Source organism: Astyanax mexicanus, chromosome 1 (assembly GCF_023375975.1).
Source record: "Astyanax mexicanus isolate ESR-SI-001 chromosome 1, AstMex3_surface, whole genome shotgun sequence".
Taxonomy (NCBI): Eukaryota; Metazoa; Chordata; class Actinopteri; order Characiformes; family Acestrorhamphidae; genus Astyanax; species Astyanax mexicanus.
The window spans coordinates 133,755,624-133,775,000 of NC_064408.1; the positions used below are offsets into that span (position 1 = coordinate 133,755,624).

The 19,377-nt window shown below is 43.5% G+C and overlaps 1 protein-coding gene across 3 annotated transcripts in view; it reads left to right on the top strand.

The window, feature by feature from the left end:
* Positions 1–968: 968 nt before the first annotated feature.
* The window catches only part of phldb3 (pleckstrin homology-like domain, family B, member 3), a 61,614-nt gene continuing 43,205 nt past the window's right edge, over positions 969–19,377 (top strand). The window contains exon 1 of one of the 3 annotated variants that reach the window (XM_049465156.1): positions 969–1,084. The gene's annotated coding sequence lies outside the window, so the exon portion shown is untranslated. The remainder of the gene's footprint in view (positions 1,085–19,377) is intronic. The other 2 variants (XM_049465150.1, XM_049465154.1) reach the window with 2 other exon arrangements.

Below are 19,377 nucleotides of genomic sequence, written 5' to 3' on the forward strand. Positions count from 1 at the left end.
CACACTGTTACACACACATACACACTGTTACACACACACCATACAAACACTAATACACACTATTATACACTATACACACTGTTACACACACATACACACTGTTACACACACACCATACAAACACTAATACACACTATTATACACTATACACACGTGCTAATACACACACACACACACACACACACACACTATTATACACTATACACACGTGCTAATACACACACACACACACTATTATACACTATACACACTGTTACACACACACCATACAAACACTAATACACACTTTTATACACTATACACACGCGCTAATACACACACACACACACTATTATACACTATACACACTGTTACACACACACCATACAAACACTAATACACACTATTATACACTATACACACGCGCTAATACACACACACACTATTATACACTATACACACTGTTACACACACATACACACTGTTATACACTATACACACTGTTACACACACACACACACACACACTATTATACACTATACACACTGTTACACACACACACTATTATACACTATACACACTGTTACACACACACACACACACACACTATTATACACTATACACACTGTTACACACACACACTATTATACACTATACACACTGTTACACACACACACACACACACACACTATTATACACTATACACACTGTTACACACACAGCTGATCATTCAGATCACTACAGGAACTCCTGCCGCTCGAAGAAGCCCCGCCTCTTGCGCTGTAATTGGTTATTAGCAGCAGCCACTCCTGAGCTGTGATTGGCTAAGAGTCCCTCCCCCTGTGCTGTGATTGGTCAGTAGTTTGTACTCAGTCGCGGTCAGTTCAAGGCTTGTAGTGCGGTGGGCGTGTCTCTGTGTGAAAGAGTTCCGCGTTGCCCCGCCCCTTTCTCAGACAGCGAGCTCAAAGTCACTCTAATGGCGACACGAGCACCAGCGCGCGCTTAGACCTGTTACACACTAATACACACACACAATAATACACACCGGACTGAGGAGCCTCGCGGAGAGCGCGCGGACTACCGCTGGAGGATCTACAGTCAACAGGTGAGCTTCACTCTCACTTTACTCTACACCTCACTGCTGTACACCTGTTTACCTCACTACTGTTTACCTCACTACTGTTTACCTCACTACTGTTTACCTCACTGCTGTACACCTGTTTACCTCACTACTGTTTACCTCACTACTGTTTACTTCACTACTGTTTACCTCACTGCTGTACACCTGTTTACCTCACTACTATTTACCTCACTACTGTTTACTTCACTACTGTTTACCTCACTGCTGTACACCTGTTTACCTCACTACTGTTTACCTCACTACTCCACACTTCAGTACTGTACACCTGTTTACCTCACTACTATATACCTCACTACTCTACACTTCAGTACTGTACACCTAACTACTATACACCTCACTACTGTACACCTGTTTACCTCACTACTATTTACCTCACTACTCTACACTTCACTATTGTACACCTCACTGCTGTACACCTGTTTACCTCACTACTATATACCTCACTACTCTACACCTCACTGCTGTACACCTGTTTACCTCATACTATTTACCTCACTACTCTACACTTCAGTACTGTACACCTAACTACTATATACCTTACTACTGTTTACCTCACTACTGTTTACCTCACTACTCCACACTTCAGCACTGTACACCTCACTACTATTTGCCTCACTACTGTTTACCTTACTACTGTTTACCTCATTACTATTTACCTCACTACTACAGGACTTCAGTACTGTACACCTGTTTACCTCACTACTGTACAACTTGCTATTGTACACCTCACTACATCTTACTAGTGTATACCTCATTGTTGTATACCTCACTATTGTTTACCTCATTTAGCTATAATCTCACTACTGTTTACCTTAATACTGTATACCTTACTACTGTATTTTATTACCTCAATGTTAGGATGTGATTATTATATATAAAATGTTGGGATGTGATGAGTTTAGAAACTGTAATGTTGTTATAATACATTTATAAACTGTTGCAATGTAATTATGAAGGGTTTTTTAATTGTTGCAATGTGATGACGGGTTTTTAAACTGTTGTTTTTAAACAGATGTGATGAAGATTTTATAAGCATCCCTACAGCTAATAAAATATAAAATCCCAACAGTTTATGAAACCTTATCATTACATCCCTAAATCAATTAGTTTATACACAGTGACAATGTGATGAAAAGTGTATAAACCTATAGAATGTGATGGAGATGGTTGTATGGATATGATGAAGAGTTTAAAAGCTGTGGGGATGTGGTGAGTTTAAAATCTGTAGTGATGTGATTAAAGGTTTAAAATCTGTAGGGATGTGATTAAAGGTTTAAAATCTGTAGTGATGTGATTAAGAATTTAAAAGCTGTAGGGATGTTACGGATTTAAAAAACTGTGCAAATGTGATGAGTTTAACAGCAGTATGGATGTGATGGGTTTAAAAGCTGTGTAGATGTAATGAGTTTAAAAGCTGTAGGGATGTGCTGAAGAGTTTAAAAGCTGTTGGGATGTAATGAAGGCTGTAAAAGCTGTAGGGATGTTACGAACAGTTTAAAAGCTGTAGGGATGTGATTGAGAGATTAAAAGCTGTAGGGATGTGAGTAGGGGTTTAAAATCTGCAGGGATGTGATGAAGAGTTTAAAATCTGTATGGATGTGATTATTTTAAAAGCTGTAGGGATGTGATGATTAATTTAAAAACTGTTGGAATGTGATGAAGCTGTAGGGATGTGATGATTAATTTAAAAACTGTTGGAATGTGATGAAGCTGTAGGGATGTGATGATTAATTTAAAAACTGTTGGAATGTGATGAAGCTGTAGGGATGTGATGATTAATTTAAAAACTGTTGGAATGTGATGAAGCTGTAGGGATGTGATGATTAATTTAAAAACTGTTGGAATGTGATGAAGCTGTAGGGATGTGATGATTAATTTAAAAGCTGTTGGAATGTGATGAAGCTGTAGGGATGTGATAAAGATTTCAAAAGCTGAAGGGATGTGATGAAAAGTTTAAAAGGGATGTGATTTTTCTGACGGTTCGGATGTGCAGGTATGTCATGGCTCTGGAATGTTCTGTAGATGTTCTCTGTAATTATGAGTCAGGTTGGGTCAGACCGGTTTGGTCTGAGGGCGCTCAGTGTGATGTCTCGGCTTGACGTTCTGCTGCCGTGGGAAAGACGTTCTGCTTGTTTTCTGAATGTGATGTAAGAATGAGTTTCGACTGAAAGGAAAAACAATCTTTAAAACAGCTGCGAAATCCAGATATGATTGATTATTATAAACATTATTGATTATTAATAGAACCTTAAACACCCCCACGGGCCAACAGCGCCACTCTTTTAGTTTGAGTTAGCTAGCAGGTAACAGAAGCTAAACCTGACTAAACTGATAAGTAGGCTGTAATTATGCAGTGTGTGATTAGAGCAGGTTGTAATTATGCAGTGTGTGATTAGAGCAGGTTGTAATTATGCAGTGTGTGATTAGAGCAGGTTGTAATTATGCAGTGTGTGATTAGAACAGGTTGTAATTATGCAGTGTGTGATTAGAGCAGGTTGTAATTATGCAGTGTGTGATTAGAGCAGGTTGTAATTATGCAGTGTGTGATTAGAGCAGGTTGTAATTATGCAGTGTGTGATTAGAACAGGTTGTAATTATGCAGTGTGTGATTAGAACAGGTTGTAATTATGCAGTGTGTGATTAGAGCAGGTTGTAATTATGCAGTGTGTGATTAGAGCAGGTTGTAATTATGCAGTGTGTGATTAGAGCAGGTTGTAATTATGGAGTGTGTGATTAGAGCAGGTTGTAATTATGCAGTGTGTGATTAGAGCAGGTTGTAATTATGCAGTGTGTGATTAGAGCAGGTTGTAATTATGGAGTGTGTGATTAGAGCAGGTTGTAATTATGGAGTGTGTGATTAGAGCAGGTTGTAATTATGCAGTGTGTGATTAGAACAGGTTGTAATTATGCAGTGTGTGATTAGAGCAGGTTGTAATTATGCAGTGTGTGATTAGAGCAGGTTGTAATTATGCAGTGTGTGATTAGAACAGGTTGTAATTATGCAGTGTGTGATTAGAACAGGTTGTAATTATGGAGTGTGTGATTAGAGCAGGTTGTAATTATGCAGTGTGTGATTAGAGCAGGTTGTAATTATGCAGTGTGTGATTAGAGCAGGTTGTAATTATGCAGTGTGTGATTAGAGCAGGTTGTAATTATGGAGTGTGTGATTAGAGCAGGTTGTAATTATGGAGTGTGTGATTAGAGCAGGTTGTAATTATGCAGTGTGTGATTAGAACAGGTTGTAATTATGCAGTGTGTGATTAGAGCAGGTTGTAATTATGCAGTGTGTGATTAGAGCAGGTTGTAATTATGCAGTGTGTGATTAGAGCAGGTTGTAATTATGCAGTGTGTGATTAGAGCAGGTTGTAATTATGGAGTGTGTGATTAGAGCAGGTTGTAATTATGCAGTGAGTGATTAGAGCATGTTGTAATTATGCAGTGTGTGATTAGAGCAGGTCGTAATTATGCTGTGTGTGATTAGAGCAGGTCGTAATTTTGCAGTGTGTGATTAGAGCAGGTTGTATTTTTGCAGTGTGTGATTAGAGCAGGTTGTAATTTTGCAGTGTGTGATTAGAGCAGGTTGTAATTATGCAGTGTGTAATTAGAGCAGATTGTAATTATGCAGTGTGTGATTAGAGCATGTTGTAATTTTGCAGTGTGTGATTAGAGCAGGTTGTAATTTTGCAGTGTGATTAGAGCAGGTTGTAATTTTGCAGTGTGTGATTAGAGCAAGTTGTAATTATGCAGTGTGTGATTAGAGCAGGTTGTATTTTGTGCAGTGTGTGATTAAAGCAGGTTGTAATTTTGCAGTGTGATTAGAAATGGTTGTAACTATGCAGTGTGTGATTAGAGCAGGTCGTAATTATGCTGTGTGTGATTAGAGCAGGTTGTAATTTTGCAGTGTGTGATTAGAGCAAGTTGTAATTATGCAGTGTGTGATTAGAGCAGGTTGTATTTTGTGCAGTCTGTGATTAGAGCAGGTTGTAATTATGCAGTGTGATTAGAGCATGTTGTAATTATGCAGTGTGTGATTAGAGCATGTTGTAATTATAGAGTGTGTAATTAGAGCATGTTGTAATTATAGAGTGTGTAATTAGAGCAGGTTGTAATCATACAGTTAGTGATTAGAGCATGTTGTAATTATGCTGTGTGTGATTAGAGCAGGTTGTAATTTTGCAGTGTGTGATTAGAGCAGGTTGTAATTTTGCAGTGTGTGATTAGAGCAGGTTGTAATTTTGCAGTGTGTGATTAGAGCAGGTTGTAATTATGCAGTGTGTAATTAGAGCAGATTGTAATTATGCAGTGTGTGATTAGAGCATGTTGTAATTTTGCAGTGTGTGATTAGAGCAGGTTGTAATTTTGCAGTGTGATTAGAGCAGGTTGTAATTTTGCAGTGTGTGATTAGAGCAAGTTGTAATTATGCAGTGTGTGATTAGAGCAGGTTGTATTTTGTGCAGTGTGTGATTAAAGCAGGTTGTAATTATGCAGTGTGTAATTAGAGCATGTTGTAATTATGCAGTGTGTGATTAGAGCAGGTTGTATTTTGTGCAGTGTGTGATTAAAGCAGGTTGTATTTTGTGCAGTGTGTGATTAGAGCAGGTTGTAATTATGCAGTGTATGATTAGAACAGGTTGTAATTATGCAGTGTGTGATTAGAGCATGTTGTAATTATAGAGTGTGTAATTAGAGCATGTTGTAATTATGCAGTGTGTGATTAGAGCATGTTGTAATTATAGAGTGTGTAATTAGAGCAGGTTGTAATCATGCAGTGTGTGATTAGAGCATGATGTAATTATGCAGTGTGTGATTAGAGCAGGTTGTAATCATGCAGTCTGTGATTAGAGTAGGTTGTAATTATGCAGTGTGTAATTAGAGCATGTTGTAATTATGCAGTGTGTGATTAGAGCAGGTTGTAATTATGGAGTGTGTAATTAGAGCAGGTTGTAATTATGCAGTGTATGATTAGAACAGATTGAAATTATGCATTGTGTGATTAGAGCAGGTTGTAATTTTGCAGTGTGATATCAGAGCAGGTTGCATTTTGTGCAGTGTGTGATTGTAGCAGGTTATAATTATGCATTGTGTGATTAGAACATGTTGTATTTGTGCAGTGTGATTAGAGCAGGTTGTAGTTATGCAGTGTGTGATTATAACATGTTGTAATTATGCAGTGTGTGATTATTAGAGGTTGTAATTATGCATTGTGTGATTAGAACATGTTGTAATTATGCAGTGTGTGATTAGAGCAGATCATAATTATGCAGTGTGTGTTTATAACAGGTTGTAATTATGCCCCCCAGTGCCGGCAGCACTAGTCCATGATACTACCACCATCATGCTTGACTGTAGACAAGGAACAGTTTTGTTGGTACTTATTACGAGGGCACCCCTGCTGGACATTATCTGAGCCAAACAAGTTTATCTTTGTCTTTTTGGACCACAGGACACGGTTTCAGGAACCCATGCTGCTGGAATGCTTTGTCTTCAGTAAACTGTTGCAGGCTTTCTTATGCATCAGCTTCAGAAGAGGCTTTATTTTAGGACAGAGCCATGCAGACTGAGATGATGCAGTGTATGATCTGAACACTGCAGGCTGACCTCCTACTTGTGAACTCTGGGGAGGAAGTGGAACCCTTCCTGGAAAACTGCTGTATGGTCTAGGCTATCGTGCTGTATCTCAGTTTCAGGATGTTAGCACTTTTCTTTTAAGCTAGCCTCCATCTTTTTATAAAACAACAATTCTGTTTCTCACAGAATCAGAAAATCAGACATAACGCTAATGAGTCACATGACACCAAGAAAAAAAAGGGCTAAATTTGCACAATGTGTTCATGTTCCCTTGTGTTGTAGATACTTAGATATTAATGTCTGAGTTAAGATGTTTTTAGAGAACAGTAAATAAGTACTGATATATAACCTTTACACTGAATACTCTACTTCATATCACACCTTTATTTCTATAGTGTGAAAAGATATATTATTTATGAATTGTGAATTATGCAGAACGTGTGTGTGTACAGTGTGTGTATATTGTGTGTGTAGTGTGTGTAGATGTTATATAACAGCAGGATGTTTATGGTGATGATGTAATCTCTCTCTGAGCCACTCCTCAGTGGTTATCACCAGTTCACCCTCATTACATCCCTACACCTCCGCCCAGGTTCTGGGTTCTGACTGGGTTCTGCTGGTGTTTAGTGAGAGTGTGAAGGTTCTGCAGGTTCTGCAGGTTCTGGAGGTTCTGTTCCTGTAGTCGGTCTGAGAGTGAAATCTGAGGGTGGACTTTAACCCCGCGCTGGCCGGCCGGCGCCGGTCCGGTCTGAGCTGGACTTTATCTGGAGATAAGAACGCTGTTCCTCAGTCAGCCTGAGAAAAAACCTCAGATCTTCAGTATTCAGAAGAATGTTGTCTCAGTCCAGCTACAGATAACGTCCTCAGACCAACATAAACAGTGCTGCTGCTGATCTCAATATATCCTTATACCAGAATTCTCGTTTCTGTAAAAACTGAAACTAAACCAATCAAGTTTCCTGTCTGATTAATAAACCAGGTCATCTGGGAATTATAGAGTTAAGATGGGAAACTCTAATATCAGACATAACGGACAATTTCAAATTCAAATTTCAAGTGATAATCAGGACTTTACATTACAAAGCTAAAGCTGTGTTAGATTTATCTCGGAAGTTGAACATCCTGGAATGACAACTCACCACAACTGCTCTGACAATCAATTACTGGTGTTTTACACCAAAATATGTCCCACTATTTATGTTAGCATTGGCCCAGGTTAACACTGTTAGCATTGGTCGAGGTTAGCATTTTTAGCACTGTCCCAGGTTAGCATTGTCCAAGCTTTGCATTGCTAGCACTGTCCCAGGTTAGCATTTTTAGCATTGTCCCAGGTTAGCACTGTTAGCCTTGTTCCAGGATAGCACTGTTAGCATTGTCCCAGGTTAGCATTTTTAGCGATACCAGTTAATAAAGTCTTATACAGTACGTTGTGTATTTAAACATGGTGTAATTATGTGTACAGATAGAGGGAGTACAGTACTGTTTGTAGGACTGTAATAGTGTTGGACTCTAATAGTGTGATAAAGTGAAGATAAAGTGATAATAAACTGTATAATATACTGCTTTACTACTGCTGATCTGCACGGCGGACATATTGGATTCTGAGCTCTGGGATTGGGAGGCTCTCCTGACTTTCCCAGTTGATCTGAGGTAATGATCTGAGATATTGATCTGAGGTAATAATTTGAGGTGATGATCTGAGGTAATGATCTGAGATATTGATCTGAGGTAATAATTTGAGGTGATGATCTGAGGTGATGATGTGAGGTGATGATCTGAGGTAATAATCTGAGGTAATAATCTGAGGTGATGATCTGAGGTGATGATCTGAGATATTGATCTGAGGTGATGATCTGAGGTGATGATCTGAGGTGATGATCTGAGGTGATGATCTGAGGTGATGATCTGAGGTAATGATCTGAGGTAATAATCTGAGGTAATAATCTGAGGTGATGATCTGAGGTGATGATCTGAGGTAATTGTGGTAATTCACTGTGATAAATTGATTTTATACCCCCACAGTGCAGCATACAGCACAGTCTCCCACTGCTCAGTGTGCATATATGTGTGTGAGTGTGTGTGTGTGTGTTGTGTGTGTGTGTGTGGAAATTTGACACTAGTCTTTGACATTTAAAACCAGTGTACCCTTTCACCTCCATTCTCTCTCTCTCTCTCTGTCTCTCTCTGTCTCTCTCTGTCTCTCTCTCTCTCTCTGTCTCTCTCTGTCTCTCTCTCTCTCTCTCTGTCTCTCTCTCTCTGTCTCTCTCTGTCTCTCTCTCTCTCTCTGTCTCTCTCTCTCTGTCTCTCTCTCTCTCTGTCTCTCTCTCTGTCTCTCTCTCTCTGTCTCTCTCTGTCTCTCTCTCTCTCTCTCTGTCTCTCTCTCTCTCTCTCTCTCTGCATGCTGGGAGTGGGCGGAGCGTGTGCGGGTGTGTGAGGGAGCGGTGGTGTGTGTGGAGGTGAGAGTGTGGTTTTCGTTTTTTCCCCTCTTTCTGGGTTTTCTATTGTTCTGAGTTCACTGATCACGGTACACCGCTTACCGCGAGAGCGGTGCGGGGGGGCCCGCCATGGCCTCTCGCCTTGTGGCGGAGGCGCCGTTGCTCTCCCGCTCAAACGGGTTCAGGTGTGTCCCGCCGGCCGAGGCTGCACTGGAGGACGTGCTGCTCGCGGTGGGGGGTAAAGTTGGCCATGAACAGATCTACTCCGCGTCTAGGATGAATAAAGCTGTAGTGGTGTTTATAAAAGATGCGCGGTTAGTTAATGAGCTGGTGGAGGGGGGGATTTGGGTTTTGGAGACTTTTGTCCCGGTGTCTCCACTTTCTACACCGGCGACCAGAGTCACCATCTCCAATGTCCCTCCCTTCATTTCTAATGAATCGATCTCGAAGGAGCTCGGTCGCTTCGGGAAGTTGGTGACTGAGATTCGGCTGATTCCGCTCGGCTGTAGGAACGAGGCGCTGAAGCACGTCCTGTCTTTCAGGAGACAAGTGCTGATGTTTTTAAACAGCGCGGATAAGACGCTCGAGGTCTCTTTTCGTGTGCCTCACGGTGAGAGTTCCTATATGGTGTACGCCAGTACGGACAATCTGAAGTGTTTTCAGTGTGGTAGTGTTCAACACAAACGGGCCATGTGTCCATTAAATGAGCAGAAGAAGGCGCAGCAGACCCAGGCCGTGGGTGAGGCCGCGCTGAGCGGCGCTCCGGAGGGGGTTGCTGTGTCTGGCGCTATGGAAGATTCGGGTGAGGGGTCTTCTGCTGCTACAGCTGCCGGGGTTAAACGCAGGAGAGAGGTGAGTGAGCGTTTGGTGGGAGTGGCTGTGGTTAGTGAGGGTGATCAGGAGCAGGCTGAACATGGTGAAGGTGTAGGTAGGGATAAGGGCAGTGTAGTGTTTAGTGCTACACAAAGTGGGGTGGCTGATCACAGGAGGAATAGTGATGGCGAAGTGGGTAGTGTGGCTGGTGTCAAGGTGTGTAGTGTGGCTGGTGCTCAGGTGCGCGGTGAGGCTAGTGCTCAGGTGCGCGGTGAGGCTGGTGCTCAGGTGCGCGGTGAGGCTGGTGCTCAGGTGCGCGGTGAGGCTGGTGCTCAGGTGCGCGGTGAGGCTGGTGCTCAGGTGCGCGGTGAGGCTGGTGCTCAGGTGCGCGGTGAGGCTGGTGCTCAGGTGTGTAGTGGGGCTGATGCTCAAGTTAGTAGTAATACTAGTATTTGGGTAAGTAGCACGGATGGTGTACAGCTAGACAGTATTCCAAAGGATCACGTGGGTAGGAATGGTGGTTCTAAGGTGTGTAGTGGTGGTTCTCAGGTGGGTGAAGAGGTTGTGGTGGTTGGTTTGAGTGATCAGGTAAATGAGTCTGAGGCTGGTTCAGTGGTGTCTCTGGCGGAGGAGGGGATGGAGGATGACAGGATGTCTGAGGTGTCTGGTGCGGGAGGAAGTCAGTGCACTGGGGAGGATTTGTACTCTGTTGAGGAGATTAACTCTTTCCTGGATGAAACTAAAGGTAGGCCTGTTGCGGTTGAGGATTATTTCTCAGATTTGGACAAGTTTGTAGGTTCAGTTTTAAAGGCACAGAAGTCTGTCGGTTTTGATGTTCTGCCCAAGACGAACCGATACCGTTTAAAAAAGCATTTGACCAATATTCGAATGGCTAAACGTGTAAAGTCTGGTTTCCGACCGAGATAATGTATAGTCAAAGAGCACATGGGGAGAGGGTTTCTCCGTTTTTCGTTCTTTGTCTCTTGCTTCACTGTTTCTTATCTATCTCTCTTCTTTATATGGGGGTCTTTAGAGTGGGATCATTAAATGTTAACGGGTTTAGAGATAGAAGTAAACAGGCCATATTCTCAGAGTTATTTACTCTTAAAAAATTGAATATTTGTTTTTTACAAGAGACGCACAGTGATGAGACCACAATATCTGATTGGGGGTTATGGTCAAAAGGGGATTTTTATCTCAGCCATGGCTCGAATGTCAGTGCTGGTGTGGGTTTCCTCCTAGCGCAGTCGTCTGTAATGTCTGTTCTGTCTGTTAATGAAGTTGTGGCTGGGCGTTTGTTTCTGCTTAAAGCTAAGGTGTATGACCATGTTTTTGTTTTTATTAATGTATATGCACCAAACCGGGGACCAGATAGAAGTGAGCTGTTTGCTAGACTGAGTCAGTTGTTACTGTCACTCTCCTCAGGTGACACTATTGTGTTGGGTGGGGACTGGAACTGTACTCTGGATTTTATGAAGGACAGAAATGGGGAGGAGCCTCATCCTCAATCCGCTAGTACTCTGGCCAACATTGTCTCTAATTTTAATCTGATTGATATTTGGCGGGAAAAACATCCCACAACTAAGCAGTACTCCTGGGTAAAAATGTCAGAACGGAGAGTGTCTGCTGCACGCTTAGACAGATTTTATGTTTCTAATGGTGTGAGGAACATGGTGGGCCAGTCTAGTATTCAGCCCACTTCTTTTTCTGATCACCACTTATGTACTTTGGAGTTTTATTTTATTTTTCAATCCCCCAGGAGTTGTATGTGGTATTTTAATAAGGCGCTTTTGAAAGATAAGATTTTTTGTGAAAATTTTAAATTTTTTTGGGCAGAGTGGGTTGGGAAAAAGTCTCAATTTGAGAGCCTTATGCAATGGTGGGAAGTGGGAAAGGCCCAGATTAGAGTTTTTTGTCAAGATTTTACTGCTTTTTCTACCTCAAGACTTAGAAGTGCAGTTGGTGTACTGGAGCGGGACATTACCAGGATACACAGCGCAATGATCCAGCAGAATGTGGGTGATTTGCGAGCTGATCTTACTGTGAAGCTGCAGGAACTAAGTGATATTTTGAATGAGAAGGCGAAAGGAGCTTTAGTTAGGTCCAGGTTCCTGTCTGTGCAGGAAATGGATGCTCCTACTTCATTCTTTTTTAATCTGGAAAAATCTACTCCTCAACATAAGACTTTGGTCTCAGTTCGTAGGGAGGATGGGACAGTTACAACAGATCTGACTGAGGTGAAGAGGCTGGCTGTGGGTTTTTATTCTAATTTATTCACGGCCAGTCCTCTGGATCAACAGTGTTTGGACTCTCTTCATGAGGATCTACCTCAACTGGATGAACAGCAGCAGCAGGATCTGGATGCTGCATTATCTTTCGATGAGGTCACCAAGGCTGTTCACCAGCTCACTTCTGGGCGAGCACCTGGTGTTGATGGTTTGCCAATTGACTTTTATAAGGACTTCTGGGGAATCATTGGGAAAGACTTGTTTGAAGTTTTGCTGGCTAGTTTTGAAGCCAGTGTTCTTCCAAAAAGCTGTCAGCGTGCTGTTTTATCTCTTTTACCAAAGAAGGGAGATCTCTGCCTTCTGAAAAACTGGAGGCCTGTGTCACTTTTATGTTCTGATTATAAGATTTTATCACGCTGTATAGCTAACAGGTTAAAAGGAGTGTTAGATTTTATTATACACAAAGATCAGTCTTACTGTGTCCCCAAAAGATCGATTTATGACAATTTATTTTTATTAAGAGATATGATTGACTATGCAAAAGTGTCTGAATTGGATTTTGGTCTTTTGTCTCTTGACCAAGAAAAAGCTTTTGATCATGTAGATCATAACTATCTTTTTTCTACATTGAAAGTTTTTGGTTTTGGGGATGGTTTTATTTCTTGGATCAAACTGTTGTATTCGGGTGCTGCATGTTTGATCAAGGTGAGGGGGGGATTGAGTGTTCCTGTTCCAGTTGGCAGGGGGATTAGGCAAGGTTGCCCCCTGTCTGGGCAACTATATGCCATTGCAGTGGAACCACTACTCTGTCTGCTCAGAAAGAGACTGTCTGGTTTACAGATTGAGTCTTGTTTTATTAAGGTTTCTGCCTATGCTGATGATATTACTGCAGTAATTAGGCATGAGCAGGATGTTGTGTCCCTAAAAACTGCCCTGCAGGTTTATGGTTCAGCCACCTCAGCCAAGCTAAACTGGGATAAAACAGAAGCATTGTGGTGTGGTCCTAATAGTAGGGAGCAGCCTTTACCACCACTTCCAGTGGGTATTCAGTGGAGTAGGACTGGACTGAAGTTTTTAGGGGTGTGGTTGGGAACCGACGAGGCTATGGCTAGGAACTGGGAAGGTGTAGAGGAGAATGTCCGTGCCAGGTTGTCTAAATGGTCTTGGTTGCTACCCCAGCTATCGTATAGGGGTCGTGTTCTGGTCGCCAACAACCTCATTGCATCTGCTTTATGGCATAAGTTTACAGTGCTAAATCCACCAAGGCTGCTGATCGATGCAGTTCAAAAGGCACTGGTGAACTTTTTCTGGAGTGGACAACACTGGCTGAGACCTGCAGTTCTGTACCTTCCTGTACAGGAGGGTGGACAGGGTCTAATTGACATTCGTTCCAGGGTTGCTGCTTTGCGGCTGCAGGCAGTACAAAGGCTGCTGTACCTTGATCATCACAGCTGGATGGATGTCGCTTGTGCTCTCCTTAGGACTGCTGGTAGAATGGGTTTGGACAGACACCTGTTCTCTCTTCGACTGGGGGCAGTGGATTTACGTGGTCTGACTTCTTTTTATCTAGCGGCTGTGGAGGCGTGGCAGCTCTTTTCCTTTTCCCGGGAGAGTGGTGCTGCTCCGTCCATGTGGATTTTTGAGGAGCCGCTGTTTTTTAACCCCCTTTTTCCATCTCTCAACCAGGTTTCGGGGGCTCTGAGGATTGGTTTGCTGGAAAAAGGTGTTTTTAAGGTTTGCCATTTAAGGAGGGGTGTGGACTGGGTGACAGAGGAACAGTTGGCAGGTTTGGCCGGTCATAGGTCAGTGCGCCTGTTTAAACAGGTCTTAAACAGACTGAAGTCTGACCTGTCTGCCTCCCTGTGTGACTTTTTGGACGTCAACCTTGATGAACAGTGTCAGATTGACCAGAGTGACTTTCCTGAGCTGGTGATGCACCTGGGCTGGGATGACTGGCAGGAGGGTCAGGGGATGCTGTTGTCACTGGGAAAACTGAGTCTCGGACTTTTCAGCACTCTCCAGAAGGGTGCACTGTATAATGGCTGTATTAAAGCCCTGAACTTTTCGAGCCTAAGAGACCTGCGAGAGACTAAGTGGACAGAGGTTGTTCAGACCGACTCTTCCCCTAAAGGTAGCTGGCGGTCCTTGTACAAGAGACCCACTGAGAAGAGGGTGGGTGACCTTCAGTGGAGGATTGTGCATGGTATTATAGCCACAAACAGGCACGTGGCACGGATTGATCCCTCACTAGGTGATGGCTGTCCGTTTTGTGGGATGTCAGAGACGGTTTTTCACGTTTTTCTTCAGTGTCGCCGGTTGGGTCCTATTTGGATTTTAATTAAAGACTGGGGGTTGGAGTTTTTAGGCTTTTTTACTGAGAGTTTATTTATCTATGGCCCTAAGTATTCAGTGGTGAAAAAGGACAGAGTGGTGCTGTTGAACTTTCTGTATGGTGTGGCTAAGTTAGCTATCTGGTGCACAAGGAAGAACAGGATTAAAGGTCGTGGGGGTACCGACCCGGTTCTGATGGTTAGGGGGTTTATAATGAAGAGACTCCGTGTTGAGTTTGCCTATTACAGCCTCATTGACAATGTGGACTTTTTCTTTGCTGTGTGGGGAGCTGGGGGGTTGCTTTGTGAACCAGAAGAGTTTGGAGGGTTTGTACTGAACGTGTGAGCTGAGATTTTTGCACACTGATTGATTTTTTTTTTTTTTTTTAATCAACTATAGTTCTATTTGCTGATTTTTTGTGGACAATGTTTAAATTAAAGTGGTGTTAAAAGTCAAAAGTCTCTCTCTCTCTCTCTCTCTCTCTCTCCGTGCGCATGCGCGAGTGAGCGGCGAGCTGGGAGCGTGGTACGAGGAGGAGCTGGCGTTTAGCCAAACTTTTCTGTGAGTTTGTTGGTTTCAGTTTTGTTTTTGAAGCGTTTATTTAGTGTGTGAGTGTGTTTGAGTGCTAGTGTGAGAGAGTGAGTGTGTGTGCGCGCGCGGGGCGCTGCCCCGCGGGGAGTCCGCTGTGTGTGTGTGTGTGTGTGTGTGTGTGTGTGTGTGTGTGTGTGTGTGTGTGTGTTTAGTGTGAGCATGGCGGCTCCGGGTGACTCTCGGCTGTGCGAGAGTTTAACGCGCCGGCATGGGGTGCGGATCGTGTCCCGCGCGAGTATAGAAGACGTGTGTCTTTCCGTGGGCTCGGTTGTGGGCTACGGGAACATCGTCTCTGCCTCGCGGATGAACAACGCGATTGTTTTGTTTTTAAAGTCTGTTGATCATGCACTGGTTCTGGTTCAGAGCGGAGTAACTGTGAACAATTTATTAACACCTGTGTTGCCCCTGAGTTCCCCATCTAAAAAGATTATCCTGTCCAACGTCCCCCCATTTATTAAAGATGAGCTGATCAGGCAGGAGCTCTCCCGCTTTGGGAGAGTTTGCTCTGAAATTAAAAAGCTAAACCTTGGCTGCAAATCCACTTTAATTAAACATCTAGTGTCTTTTAGAAGGCAGGTTTTTATGGTGCTGAAAGATGGAGCTGATGAGCTAGACCTGGTGTTAAAACTGAAAGTGGATGGGTTTGATTACACCATTTATGCTTCATCCGACACTGAGATGAGGTGTTTCAGGTGTGGGCAGACTGGACATCTCGTCCGAGCCTGCCCTGAGAAGGTTAATTCTGGCAGGGCTGGGGGCGCTGAGGCGCCGGGGCCAGACGCGGTTGGGCCTGCGGTGGTCGTTCCCCCTGCGGCTGTTGCTGGGCCTGCCGTGGAGGTGCCGGCTGCTGAGGAGATACCTGGGCAGCGTGAGCTGGTCCAGGCTGGTTCTGATACTGGGGTGGCTGGTAAGGGCGGGGCGGCTGAGGGTGAGCACTCCTCAGCTGAGCCTACTGTACTGGAGCAGGGTGTGTCGGAGCAGACTGTGGAGGAAAAGGTTTTGGAGGAGCGGGTTGTGGTGGAGCAGACTGTGGAGGAGCAGGCTGTGGAGGAGCAGGCTGTGGAGGAGCAGGTTATGGAGGAGCAGGTTATGGAGGAGCAGGTTATGGGGGAACCAGGTGAGGCTCGGCAGCTGGAGTCTGAGGTACAGGCCAGATGTTCTGGACTGTCTCCAGCACCAGCAGCAGTCCAGGAGGCTGAGGCTGAGGTTTTAATGGAGGAAGGAGCTGTTTTTAAAGTTCCGACTAATAAAAGAAAATGTAAGGCAAATGAAAAAGGGGCAAAACAGGCTAAAAAAGAGGTGAAGGTGGTGGAGGAGGTGGAGTCAGAAGTTAGTCAGGAGTTGGAAGGCTATATGTCTGACTCGGGCTGGTCAGTGTGCTCTCAAGATGAGAGAACATCAGTAGTGTACACTGCACAACAAGTTAAGAAGTTCCTACGGGTCACTAAAGGGCAGTGGGGTGTTAGGGTGGAAGACCATTTCCCAGACACTGTACAGTTTGTACATGATGTGAAACTTTTAAAGAGGGAGGGGGCTTTTACTCGGCTGGAGGTTTTTCGTTTAAAGAAAATACTGACCAATCTTAAAGCTCTTAATGATGATGACTTTTAAATGTTTTAACCTTTCCCTGTTTGGTTTGGCCTTTTTATTCAGTGTTTTTTACCCTTTTTACCTTTTAATGAGTGGTTTTAAAATCGCTACTTTAAATATTAATGGTGGAAGGGACTGTGAGAAGAGGGCTAAACTGTATGAGCTAATTAAACAGAAAAGGGTTGATGTTGTTTTTCTGCAAGAAACACATAGTAATGATAGTAATGCTGCTGAGTGGGCTAAAGAGTGGAGGGGAATAACTATTCTTGGGCACAATACTTCCCTTTCTGGTGGAGTAGCTGTTATTTTTTCACCCAATTTTACCCCTGTTTCTTACAATGTTGAGGAAATTTTAAATGGGAGGCTTTTAAAAGTGAGAGCCTGTTTTGAAAACTGTGTTTTTGTTTTTATTTGTGTTTATGCTCCAACTGCAGCAGCTGACAGAATGTGTTTTTTAGACACACTGAGTACTGTATTGGCAAACTGTGATCCCACTGATTTTTTAATATTGGGTGGGGATTTTAATTGCACAGCGGACAGCATGGACAGGAACCACACGGAACCACATGCTGCTTCCCGTAAGCGCTTATGTGAGATGATAGAGGCCCATGATCTAACTGATATCTGGAGAAATCTCCATTTTAGACAAAAGCAGTATACATGGGCCCATTGTCGGGATAATGCACTTTCGTTGGCTAGGCTAGATCGTTTTTATGGTTTTAGTCATCAGTTGTCTGCTTTTACGCAGTGTTTTATTTCACCTGTCGATTTTTCTGACCATTCATTGGTCATCTGTACCGTCAGTGGGCGCAATGTTAAGCCACAAAGTGCGTACTGGCATTTTAATACTGCACTTTTAGAGGATTCTAATTTTAAAGAGTCTTTTACTTTTTTTTGGGATGTTTTTAGATCAGAAAAAACATCTTTTACCTCTGTTCAGCAGTGGTGGGACATAGCCAAAATACAGATTAAAATATTCTGTCAACAGTACACTCTCAATGTCACAAGGGACATAACCAGATCTCTTAAAGCGCTGGAGATTGAAATAGTGGAACTCCAGGGATTACAAGAGACCACAGGAAATCAAGAGCATATTAGCGCTCTTAAACGTAAAAAAGCTTCTTTGGCTGACCTACTGGGTATTACAGTACAGGGGGCGCTGGTCCGCTCACGTTTTCAGTGCATAACTGAAATGGACGCTCCTTCTAAGTTCTTCTTTGGTCTTGAGCGTAAAAATGGACAGAAAAGGTTTATGCATGCTGTGCGAACAGAATCAGGGGATCTCCTTTCGGAACCTGCTGAAATTCGCCAGCAGACAATCAGCTTTTTCTCAAAGCTGTACGAGAGTGAGTGGTCAGAGATACAGGAGGTGGAGGACATGTTCCTGCAGAACTTGACCAAGCTTGAGCAACAGTCGGCTGAGGTGCTTGATGTGGCTCTATCTCTTGAGGAGATACACAGGGCTCTCCAGGGTATGGAGAATGGCAGGGCACCTGGCATTGATGGCCTACCTGTCGAATTCTACAAAGTTTTCTGGTCAGTGTTGGGGCAAGATGTGCTGGAGGTTCTCCAGAGCAGCATTTGTGATGGGAGTCTTCCTTTAAGCTGCAGGAGAGCTGTCCTAACCTTGCTGCCCAAGAAAGGAGACCTGACCAACCTGAAGAACTGGCGACCTGTATCTCTGCTGTGCACGGACTGCAAGCTGCTCTCGAAAGCATTGGCCTCCAGACTGGGGAAGGTGATGGAGCAGGTAATCCACATTGACCAGACGTACTGTGTGCCTGGTAGGTCTATCTTTGACAATGTACATTTAATTTGGGATGTTTTGGACGTCTCTAGACATTTGGGCTTAAAGACTGGTCTTTTATTTTTGGACCAGGAAAAGGCTTTTGACCGGGTTGAACACGGCTATCTGTGGAAAGTTCTGGAGAACTTTGGGTTCAATCCTGGGTTCATAGCCATGATCAGGGTTCTGTACAGTGAAATTGAGAGTGTACTAAAAGTTAACGGTGGTTTATGTGCTCCTTTTAAAGTACACAGGGGTATCAGACAAGGATGTGCTCTCTCTGGTATGTTGTATTCTCTGGCCATTGAACCCCTGTTAGTCAAGCTAAGAGCATGCATTTCTGGCTTAACTATACCTGGATGTAATACTCCTGTATGTCTCTCTGCTTATGCTGATGATCTGGCAGTTTTAACAAGTACCCAAAACGATATAGACGTTTTAGCCAATATTTTAACTGATTTTAAGGTTTTATCCTCTGCAAAAATAAACTGGCTTAAAAGTGAAGCAGTTTTAGTTGGGCAGTGGGATGGTAGTGAACCTATACTTCCTGATGGGCTGATGTGGAGAAGGGGTGGTTTTAAATACTTGGGTGTATATTTGGGGGACAGCACCTGTACTGACAAGAACTGGGATGGTGTAGTCGAGAGAGTTAAAGGTCGCCTTAGAAAATGGAAATGGTTAATCCCCCAAATGTCTTATCGTGGCCGGGTACTTGTAATTAATAACCTAGCTGCATCCTCACTCTGGCACAAACTAGCATGTGTAGACCCCCCTCCGAATCTTCTGGCAAACCTCCAGGCTGTGCTTGTGGATTTCTTCTGGGATCGCCTGCACTGGGTTCCACAAGGACTTTTATATCTGCCAAAGGAGAACGGGGGGCAGGGTCTCGTCCACCTGGCGAGCAGGACAGCTGCC